A 10,964-nucleotide genomic window follows, 5' to 3' on the forward strand; every position below is an offset into this window, starting at 1 on the left:
CTGGGGTGGCTAGGTGGCACAGTGAATAGAGCACTCGCCCTTGAGTCAGGAGGACCTGACAACCTGGTTTAGCCTTTCTTCCCAGACAGTTCACCACGGTATGGCCACTGGACATGATATAAATACTTGGAGCCACAGGTGAGAGCTGAATGCAAGGTAGATATCAAATGTGGATAATTAGCCCTGAAAAGGGCTCAGCAAATCCTCACACCAGAGGCGTCAGTCATCCTCCTTGAATACTCCATACATCCCAATGCCCCTAGAAGATATCTAAAAACCAATAAGATTATTATTTTTTTCTTTCTCTTTTTTTTTTTTTTTTTTGCTTTTTGGAGGGCAGGGCAATTGGGGTTAAGTGACGTGCTCAAGGTCACATGGCTAGTAAGTGTTAAGTGTCTGAGGTCAGATTTGAACTCAGGTCCTCCTGACTCAAGGTGCTCTCTTCACTGCACCACCTAGCCACCCCAAGTATAGGGTCTTAAATAGATCTATTGCTACTACTACCATAATTCCAGTCCAGTTCCTGCATCTCTCAGTCTAGCTTAGGGTTTCCTACCGTTTGCCTGAAGCGGCTTTTGCCTGCTGTCACTATTCTCCTGGAAACTTTTTTTCCTTTTCTTTGTTTCTTAATATTTTATTAATGCTTTCTTTTAACCTCATAGTCTCTGATAATTCTACTTCCTTCACAAACATAACAAACAAATCAATACATTAGTAATGTCTAACAATGTATTCTTCACTTTGCACCTATGTCCTGTCACTTCTGTGAGGAGAGGCAAGAGGCAGGCTTTTCTGTGCGTCCTCTTATATTTATGGCTTTGGGGGGGGGGCAGTTTGATGAGCTGACTTTTAAAAATTATTTTTTCCAGTTACATGTAAAAACAATTTTTACATTCATTTAAAAAACATTTTGAGGGGCAGCCAGATAGCACAGCAAGTAAGAGCACCGGCTCCAGTGTTGAGAAGACCTGGAGATCGAATCCCGGGCTCAGACACTTAGCACCCACCCAGAAACACCTGGCCGTGTAACCTTGAGCAAGTTACTTAACCCCAATTGCTTAGGGGCAGCCAGGTGGCTCAGTGAGTAAGAGCATCGGCTCCAGTGTCAGGATGACCTGGATCAAATCCGGGCTCAGATACTCAGCACCACACCCAGAAATAATAACTGGCCGTGTAACCTTGAGCAAGTTACTTAACCCCGATTGCTTTAAAAAAAAAACAAAAACATTTTGAGTTCTAATTTGAGATGGCAAGTAATTTGATATAGGTTATACAAGTGCAATAATGCAAAACATATTTCTATATTAGTCATGTTATGAAAGAAAACACAGACCAACTCCCCCACACCCAAGAAAAATAAAGTAAAAAAATATTTAATCTACATTCAGACTCCATCAGTTCTTTCTCTGGAATTTGTATGTTTAAGTACTCCAATCTTCTCTACCTTATTAGAGAGGAAATATGTTTAACACCCCACCTCTTACCCCTTGAATTATTTAATGTCAACTACATAGGATCATTTAGCCAACTCCAAGGACTTCTATTTAGTCCTACCCACAAAACTAGCACAAAAACTCTTGCAAGCTCCCATACAAATGCTGATTCCCCAGAACACTAATATTTACACCCATGATTATCTCCTTGATCAGCTACCATAACTGACACCCAAAGAGGGAGTCATCACCCATATCCACTTTAGTAATGGCATTCCTTCTCTTGGTTGTCATTTCCTTCCTAACTCTTGATAGAAATGAACATCTCTATGTACCTGCTAAAGTATATATGCTCTGTTATAATAGTAACTTGGCTGCCAGTATCAAGTAGACTCTTAGTTTTTGATGCCCTCTCCCCACTTTCTAAGCCACAGTGATTCTGGTAAATGACCTCCTGTTCCTCTGAAGTCCTGAAGTTAGAAAAGTACAAGCCTTGAAAGAATCTTAGCCCTTACTCATCTCAATAGTCAACTCAATCTGGATACAAAGACTTGGGTGACTCTGAACAACCATGGGGAGAATTTCAAGGATGTCCTAAATTTTGATGGGGTTGGACCTTGATTGTACTGATTACATATACCCCAATATGATTTTACTAATACTTCCATAGGCTGTTCATCTTCTTGCCCACCCAATGTTCCTAATGCTTTTTTCTTTACTCTCATCCAACTTAACATAGTGGCAGGAACCTGCTTCCTGCCATTATTCATAGAGTCACCATTGACTGGATAGCCCTACATGCTCAGCATCTGGGCAGCCCCAATTTCATGTTCAAATTTCATCAGTTGATTGTCTAGCTCTGTTAATGATAGTCTGATAAGGAAGGCCCAGAGCTAAGTGTCTATAATGGTAATGGGAATTTGAAGATCTTCCCTGCTCCTTAATAGGCCTAAAGGAATTTGAAGATCATCCTGGCTCCCAATAGACCAAGCTTGTGGTGGGAGGAGTTTGTTGACGGGGCAGGGCAGAACTAAGAGGAAGCTGGGAGTCAGAGCAGTTAGAAGGGAGGAAGGAGAAAGGATAAAGGCAAGGAGACAGCTAGGCTTGTGTTTGTGGGAAGACTTTGGGATGATGTTGCTCTATACAGTGTTATTGTGCATAGATTTCTTTGTTGCTATGATTAATTCAGTTTTCTGGTGTTGGGATTTGGCTTTCTGATGTCTGAATAAGTGTTTTGCTTCTGTTTTCTATATGGAGAGTCTGTTATATTTTGAGATTCAGACTTACACTGTCATATTCGTAGTTTCTTTAGGCACTGTGAATATTGCCTTGGCAATACAATGTCTGATGCCATCCAGGTAAGGTTCATGTAAAAGAAAGCAAGTTAGTCTTGAGAAATGTGAAGTCATGGAAAGGGACCATAAAGGTAAGTTCACTTACCTCCTCCCTTCATTTATATGGGGGCTGATGTACAGAACTCCACATTTTAGCCACCTAAAAATAGACAAAGAGCAATTCCCATCTAGGGTCTTTAACTAGTTCAGCTAACTTTATAAGAGCAAATCCTTTTGTAATCTCTTCAAGCAGCTGGAACTCTGCAATTAACAACATTTTTAAGTTACTCCCATTAGCCCAGACTCTAAATAGCTAGATTCAAATGACTCATTAACTTATTGTTTAAATTTTTCTTGAAATTGCCAAGTTGCTTGATTATAAAGAGTGTTCCCATCCTCAGATACTGGTTTGGAGGAAATCACTTCCTGAGAAGTAGTATCCTAGAAAGTAGTAATGGAATAAGAAAGCATTCAACACCAATTCCAGTTCCTAATCTTCCTCCTCATTCTTTCTCCTATTCTCTTCCCTTATAGCTTTAATCCCAGTAAGGTTTAAGACATTCTCCAGTGATACCTCTGGGTCAGAGATTGTACTTCCCATATGTAGCATATTAGCTCTTCAACCTTATTAGTATTGCCCCTTTCACCTGTCCAATACTAGATCTATAAGTCCCTCTTCTTCCTTAAAGGCAGATGATCCTTTAAGATCAAAAGTCAATTTAACCTCTAATCATTTAAAGTATAAGGACAACTTATCTTCATTTTCCTTTTTTTGACAATCCAACTTTTCTAAAATCACAAATAAAAACCAAAGAATACTCACTTTTGTTATTTTTGTACTTTTCCATTCAAACTCCTTAAGTATTCATAAAGCTAACTGAGATGAATAAGAGCTTCTTTATTACCCTGAAAAAGCTCCCCATGTGATCCAAACAATTCTTGGGTCAGAGGATATGAAAGTTCCGTATCTAACCATCTAGACTTCCAAGGCTGCTTCCTCCCACTTTCCCAGCAGCCTCCTTTCCCTACTTCAATAACGAATTTAACCAAAGAGCCATTGCAATATAATCTCTGCCATCCATGCTAAATATTCTAAAGCAGTCAATTCAGGCCATTTTTTTTTACAATTTCCAAAATAATTTTTATTGTCAGGATTCTGTATTTTAGTTCTCCTTCTGTACAGTTTTGGTACCCCGGAGTCGACCAGTACTTCAGGCAGCGATGAGACCGACCTTTCGTCCAGCTGGGGCATCTCTTTGAATGGTGGATGGTTTTCCAATATGCTGGTGATTACCTCCTCCGAAGGGATGTTCCACAGGATTCATGGCCACACCCTGGACACTAGGCCAGCAGTTTCTCTTGGCCTTGTATTTGTGATAGGCACGACCTGCCTTAAGGATGGGTTTATCAATACGACCTCCTCCAGCAACAACACCAACCACAGCTCTGTTAGCAGAGGAGATCACTTTCTTAGAGCCTGAAGGTAGCTTCACTCATGTTTTCTTGGTTTCAGGATTGTGGGAAATCACTGTGGCATTGTTTCCGGATGCACGGGCAAGCTTACCCTGGTCCCCAGGCTTTTCTTCAAGACACCACACTATGGTCCCTTCAGGCATAGTACCAACTGGGAGGACATTGCCAATGTTGAGCTGAGCTTTCTTACCATGGTACACAAACTGGCCAGTGTGGATGCCTTTGGCAGCAATGAACAACTCTGTCCTCTTTTTAAATCGGTAAGGATCCCGAAAAGCTACTTTTGCAAGAGGAGCCCCTCGGCCTGGATCATGGATTATGTCCTTTACGATACCCTTAATGTAGCCATGCCTCTTGGCGAAGTCGACAGCCCAAAGCTTGGCTGCCCCTTTCCTGTGCTTCACTTGGGCGCGGAAGACGGAGCCGGCACCCTTCCTCTGACCACGGATCACTCACCCCATCTTGCACGGCCTGACTCTGGACTTGGTAGAAAGAGCAATTCAGGCCATTTCAATGACCAAGGCTCATTGTCAGAAAGCAACAAAGTACTGACCATAAAATGCAATAAAAATTATTTTACTAATAACAGTAGATAAAAAGGATAAAATTCTAAGATTACAAAGATAATAATTCATTTAAAATGGCTGCTTCATTTGGAACTCAGTTTTAAAAAACAAATGCTAAAAATTGTTTTTACATGTAAGTGGGAAATAAGATACACAGGCAGTAGGGTATAGACATCTAGCTTACCCTACAGGAAAATAAAAGGGGAAAGGGATAAGAGAAGGTAGGGGTGATGGAAGGGAGGGCAGACTGGGGAAGGGGTAAACAGAATGCATGCTATCATGGGGTGTGGGGGAGAGGAGAGACGGGGAGAAAATTTGGAACTCAAAATCTTGTGGAAGTGAATGTTGAAAACTAACTAAATAAATAGAAATGGGAAAAAATGGCTACTTCAATCTGCCTCCAAATTCATCATAGCAACTGACCATGCTAAGATCAGGAAGTCATTCCTTGAAGGGCAGTGGGAAATCCACTAAAACCTCTGACAGCAACTCCCTATAGGCTGAGCCCTTTATGCTTCATGCAACAAGGAAGCCAAACTAATGATGATCCCAAGAACAGCCTCCCTGCCCATTAAAGGAAAATCTGTTTGGGTTACAAAAACGGGTGATGCTCCTGTCATTGGAGGAATTCTGTGCCAAGGAGAAGAAAGGAGATGGTGTGGGAGGCTTTAAGAGAGATTTGGAATAGCTTTTGCGAAGAATGTGATAGAGACAGTATGTTCATAGATTAGCTGTTCATGGAGCCAGTTACGGCATAACTAAAGGTCTTATGATTGTATTTGGGCAGCTAGGTGGCACAGTGGATAGAGTCCTAGAGCTGGAGTCTGGAAGACTCAAATATAGACTCAAATCTAGCCTAAGACACTGATTAGCTATGTGACCTGGGGCAAATCACTTACCCTATTTGCCTCAGTTTCTTCATTAGTAAAATAAGCTGGAGAAGGAAGAGGCAAACCACTCCAGGATCTTTTTCAAGAAAGCTCTGAATGGGGTCATAGAGTCAGGCACGACTGAAAAGACTAAACAACAACAATTGTATTGGAACGGTGAGGGCCCAGTCAAGATTAGATAACATAAATTGGCAATGGATCGAGTTGGTAAATTTGTGTGACTTCTTTCACTGCTATTCAGCAGCACATGAGTATGAGTCAATGGTGGTGGTAACCAAGGGTTAGGGTTTGGTCAAAGAACAGGTAACAACTTAAGATGGGATCAAGAAATTCTAGGGTCAAGGACAGTGTATAATCGAATTGGTTAACTATAAGGTTGAGATTGATAAGGGAGAAATATGAAGTCAGAGTATAAGTGATACCTTGGGAAAATAGAGAGGGATGAAATGACTGAAGGTCTCAGTGAGGATAAAGATTATGAGTAGGACAGATGAGAAATAAGAGGCAGAAGAATAGGTTGTAGTCAGAGAGGAATTTGAGTTCCACCATGGAAGTGGAACACTTGTGTACTTATGATTGAGATCAAGGATACTATCTGTATGTATCTGAAATTTAAATAAGATGCAGGTCATAGCTAAGGGGGAGGTCATGAGGGGGTTGATGAATGAAGAAACCAAGGTATATTTGAGAGTACTCCAACAAAGTGCATCAAGGTACATTTGAGAGTACATTAAAATCCCTAAATACAAAGACTGGGGCTAAGGGGGAGAGAAAGTCTGTAAATTAAGTAATGAACTGCTTGAGAAAGGAAAGATAATTTTGGAGAGACGTCATGATAAAGTGGCATGTACACTGGATTTGGAGTTAGAGGACCTGGATTCAAATCCCTACCTTGTCACTTACTATCTATAAGATCTGGGGCTAGCCATTTAACTTCCCTGATTCTGTTTCCTCATTTGTAAAATGAGGAGGTTGAACTATATCACTGGTTAATAAGATCACAAATCTAGAGCTGGAAGAGATTTTAGAAGACAGTATATATCATACCACCCCTTGCCCCATAGTATCAGCTGGAATTCCAACCCAAATCCTCTAACTTAAAATCCAATATTCTTTTTCTGGTTCTCAATTTTGGTGATGGGGCAATAGCAGCTTCTGAGATTAGGAAAGATTTCATGTGTGCTAGGTACTTGAGCTAAGTTTTTAAGGAAACAGAAGATTCAAAGAAAAGAAGTGAGCTGGGAATGAATGGGGGATAGCTACTGCAAAAACATCAAGATAGGGTGTGGAGTATTGTGTGAGATACATCAAGAGAATCAGTTTGACTGAATTGTAGAATGTGGCAAAGATAATGTATAACGTGTATAATGAGGCAGAAAAGGTAGTTTGGGACCACATTGTAAAAGGCTTTAAAAGTCAGAGGGATTTTTAAATTGATTCTATGGTAAAGAGAAAGTCATTTTAACTTATTGAGTAGAGTAGGAGTCAACAAACTATGACTGAGGACCAAATCCTGCCTGCCTGCCTTTTTTTGTGCACCCACGATCTAAGAAGTTTTTACATTTTAAAATATGACAAAACTTCATACTATGGGGTAGATTTGGCTTTTGGGCTGTAGTTTGCCAACCCCATGGAAGATAGGAATGACAAGGTCAGACCTGCCCTTTAGGAAAATAGTTTTAGCAGTGTGTTGGGTGTGGATTGGAATGAGGAAAAGCTTCAGGCAGAGAGATCAATTAGGAGGCTGTTGCAATAGCTCAGTTGAGAGGTGATAAAGGCCTGGATTAGGTGGTGGTGGTAGAAAGAAGATGGTTGAAGAGGTAGAAGGAACAAGACTTGGCGACTTATTGGAAACATGAAGTGAGGGAAAGTGGAGTTATGTTAGAGTGCATTTAAAGTTTCCCAAGAAAGCTGCAGGTATTAAGAAGAAGGTGTATATTATTATTGTAATATATCTAGATCGGATGAACTCCAGGCCACAAAAGGAGTAGATGATGTGGCTGAACTTGCTAACCTGAGTGATTGGAAGGATGGAAGTGCCCCTGAAAGAAATAGGGAAGTTCAGAAAAGGGGTGAGTTTGGGGAAAATATGAGTTCAGTTTTTAGACAGGTTTAGTTTTTAATTCCTTATAAGATATTCAACTAGAAATGTCTAAAAGGAAGTTGTAGATATATAACTGGACTAAGAGTACAGCTGTATAGATTTGGGAGACTTCTGTATAGAGATGATGAGGGATGGCTATTAGGTTCAGCAGGAACTCTGATCTTATCTAAGACCAGAGCCTGCGATTCAGTCTGGAAAGAATTCAAAGTCTCAGCTAATTGGAGTGAGAGTTGAAAAAGTTTATTTTACCCTTTGCAGCAGGTGAGGGTCCTTAGGGGACCTGCAAGTGAGAGGGGTACAGGCTTTTACTTTTAAAGGGTAGGGCTGCCATTGCCAGGGCTGACCGGATGGATGTAAGGGACCTCAGTGCATAGATAAAAGTTAGGACTGACTGAGAGGAACTTGTGACTTCAGTGCATAGATAGTTTAACTTGGAGATGAGATTTGGGCCAGACTAGAGGAGACATAAGGAGATTAAGCTAGGACAAAGGAGTCACAAATTGTTGCCTAGGCAGAGTGCAGATAGGGGGAAGGGTCAGAGTTTGAGGCTGGGAAAGGAAAACATGATTTTACAGACTGGTTTTGCAAATTGATGTTACAAAGTTTTACAGACTGATGTTACAAATATAGATCCCAAGCACCCCATCATTACTGATGTTACAAATTGATATTACAAATTGAGTTTACAAATAGATTTTACAAACATAGATCCCAAGCACCCCATCAGAGATAATAACTAAACCAATGAGTGCTTATGAGTTCAAGTTAAAAAAGTGGCAGAAGAGGGCCTAGGATAGAACCTTGGAACAGGTCCATAGCTTCTCTAGAGGAAAGAGGAAAGAATTGTCAAGATGTTCATATGCTTAGTCCCAGCTCAAAGCTTATAGTACTCTGCTATATTTTGAATAGCTTAGTGTTAATCCCAATCAATACCAAAATCCTGTGAATATTGGTTGGGTCTATAAGGTCTATCTTCTTGCTATCACCTACAATTTCCCTGGAAAACTTCAAATACACAGTCTCTAATATGAGTAGTTTCTCTCACTCAGTTCACAGAATCCCAACCCTTACAGAAAATATTCACATAATCTAGGGTTACCAATATAGAAAGAGTGATGGACCAGGTTTTTCCTACCCATGAACAATGAATATTTCTTCATTTATTTAGACTTGTCTTTATTTGTATAAAGTGTTTTATAATTGTGTTCATATAGATTCTATGTGTTTCTTTGTAAGTAGAATACTAACTATTGTATACTTTATGTAATAATTTTAAATGGAATTTGCCTTTCTATCTCTTGTTGCTGAATTGTGTTGGTAATATATGAAAATACTTATGATCTATAAGGGTTTGTTTTACAATCTGCAGCTTTGCTGAAATTAATTGTTTTAATTAATTTTTTCATTGATATTTTTACTAAATTTTTGTCTATTTTTTCTAAGTTAACCATCACATCTTCTACAAAATGTGTTCTTTTTGTTTCCTTTTTGCCTATGCTTATTCCTTGAATTGCTTTTTCTTTTCTTCTCTCTGTAACTGGCATTTCTAGCACTATTTTGAAAAGTGTTATTGATAATGGACTTCCTTACTTTATTCCTGATCTTCTTAGAAAGAATCCCCATTATAGATAAAGCTGGTTCTTGCTTTTAGATATCTACTACATTAAGTTAAGAAAAAATTCCATTTATTTATGTGATTTCTAATATATTAAAAAAAAAACAGGAATAGATGTTTTATTTTGTCAAAATCTATTTCTGTTCTTATGGATACATTATATGATTTTACATGTTATTTTTAGTGTTAATATAGTCAATTATGTTTATAGTTTTCCTAATATTGAATCAGCACTACATTCCTAGCATTAAACAAACATGGTCACAATCTATTTAATCTTTGTAATATGTTGCTATAGCATATGTAATAATTTTTTTTTTGAATTTTTGCATCAATATTGATTAGGGATATTAGTCAATTGTTTTCTTTACTTTGAATCTCCCTAGTATAGATATCAAGAAGATATAGAAGGAATTTGGTAAAACTCTTTTCCTTATTATTTTTCAAACAGCTTTTTGTAGTATTGGAATTAATTGTTCATTAAATGTTTGATCGATTTCATTAGTAAATCCATCTGGTCCTGAAATTTTTTTTCCCTGTCAGGGCTCATTTAAGGCTTGTTCAATTAATTTTTTCCAGTATAGGATTATTCAATTTCTCTATTTCTTGTTCTGTTAATCTGGGTATTTTATATTTTTTTTTGCCAGGATTCCCCCATTTTATTTAGACTGTAAGTATTATTGGCATATAATTGGGCAAATAGTTCCTAATGATTTCCTGTATTTATCTTTCATTTATTGTGAATTCACTTTTTCATTCTTGATGCTGTTAATTTACTTTTATAATCCTTCTTTTAAGAAATCAAATTAACTAATGGTTTCTCTAGGTTTTGATCTTTTAAAAAATCTAGTTTTATTTATAGCCTCATTAATTTTTTGCTTTCAATTTTTTTTCATCTCTGATTTTCCAAATTTCTCTTTTGGCGTTTTTTTTTTTGGGGGGGGGTATTTATTTGTTGATTTTCTAGTTGTTTTTATTTTTGGTTGTTATTGATTGTCCTTTACCTTCTCCTCTAGGAATTTGGATGCTATACCACTTGGTGCATATATGTTAAGTAATGATATTGCTTCATTCTCGATGGTGCCTTTTAACAGGATACAGTTTCCTTCCTTATCTCTTTTAATTAGGTCAATTTTTGCTTTTGCCTTATATGAGATAAGGATTGCTACTCCTGCTTTTTTTACTTTAGCTGAAGCATGATATATTTTACTCCAGCCTTTTACCTTTACCCTGTGTGTATCCCTCTGTTTCAGATGTGTTTCTTGTAAACAGCATATTGTAGGATTATGATTTCTAATCCATTCTGCTATCCATCTCCATTTTATGGGAGAGTTCATTCCATTCACATTTACAGTTGTGATTGTTATCTGTTTCTTTCCCTCCATCCTATTCCCGCCCCTGTTAATGTTCATATTTTTCTCCCCTTCTCCCTTCCCCCCCTTAATAGTTTTCCTTTTGACCACCGCCTCCCTCAGTATTCCCTTATAAGCCCCCCTCTCTTTTCCTCCCCTTTCCCCTTCTTACCTCCCTACTAAACACCCCCCCCCCC

General features: G+C 38.6%; 1 pseudogene; it reads right to left on the reverse strand.

Annotated features, from left to right (window-relative positions):
* Positions 1–3,881: 3,881 nt before the first annotated feature.
* Positions 3,882–4,701, reverse strand: LOC138155277 (large ribosomal subunit protein uL2-like; annotated as a pseudogene).
* Positions 4,702–10,964: the final 6,263 nt, after the last annotated feature.

This window comes from Petaurus breviceps, unplaced genomic scaffold (assembly GCF_028583685.1).
Source record: "Petaurus breviceps papuanus isolate PSGF00001 unplaced genomic scaffold, PetGlider_PUasm1.0 91133, whole genome shotgun sequence".
NCBI classification, from domain to species: domain Eukaryota; kingdom Metazoa; phylum Chordata; class Mammalia; order Diprotodontia; family Petauridae; genus Petaurus; species Petaurus breviceps.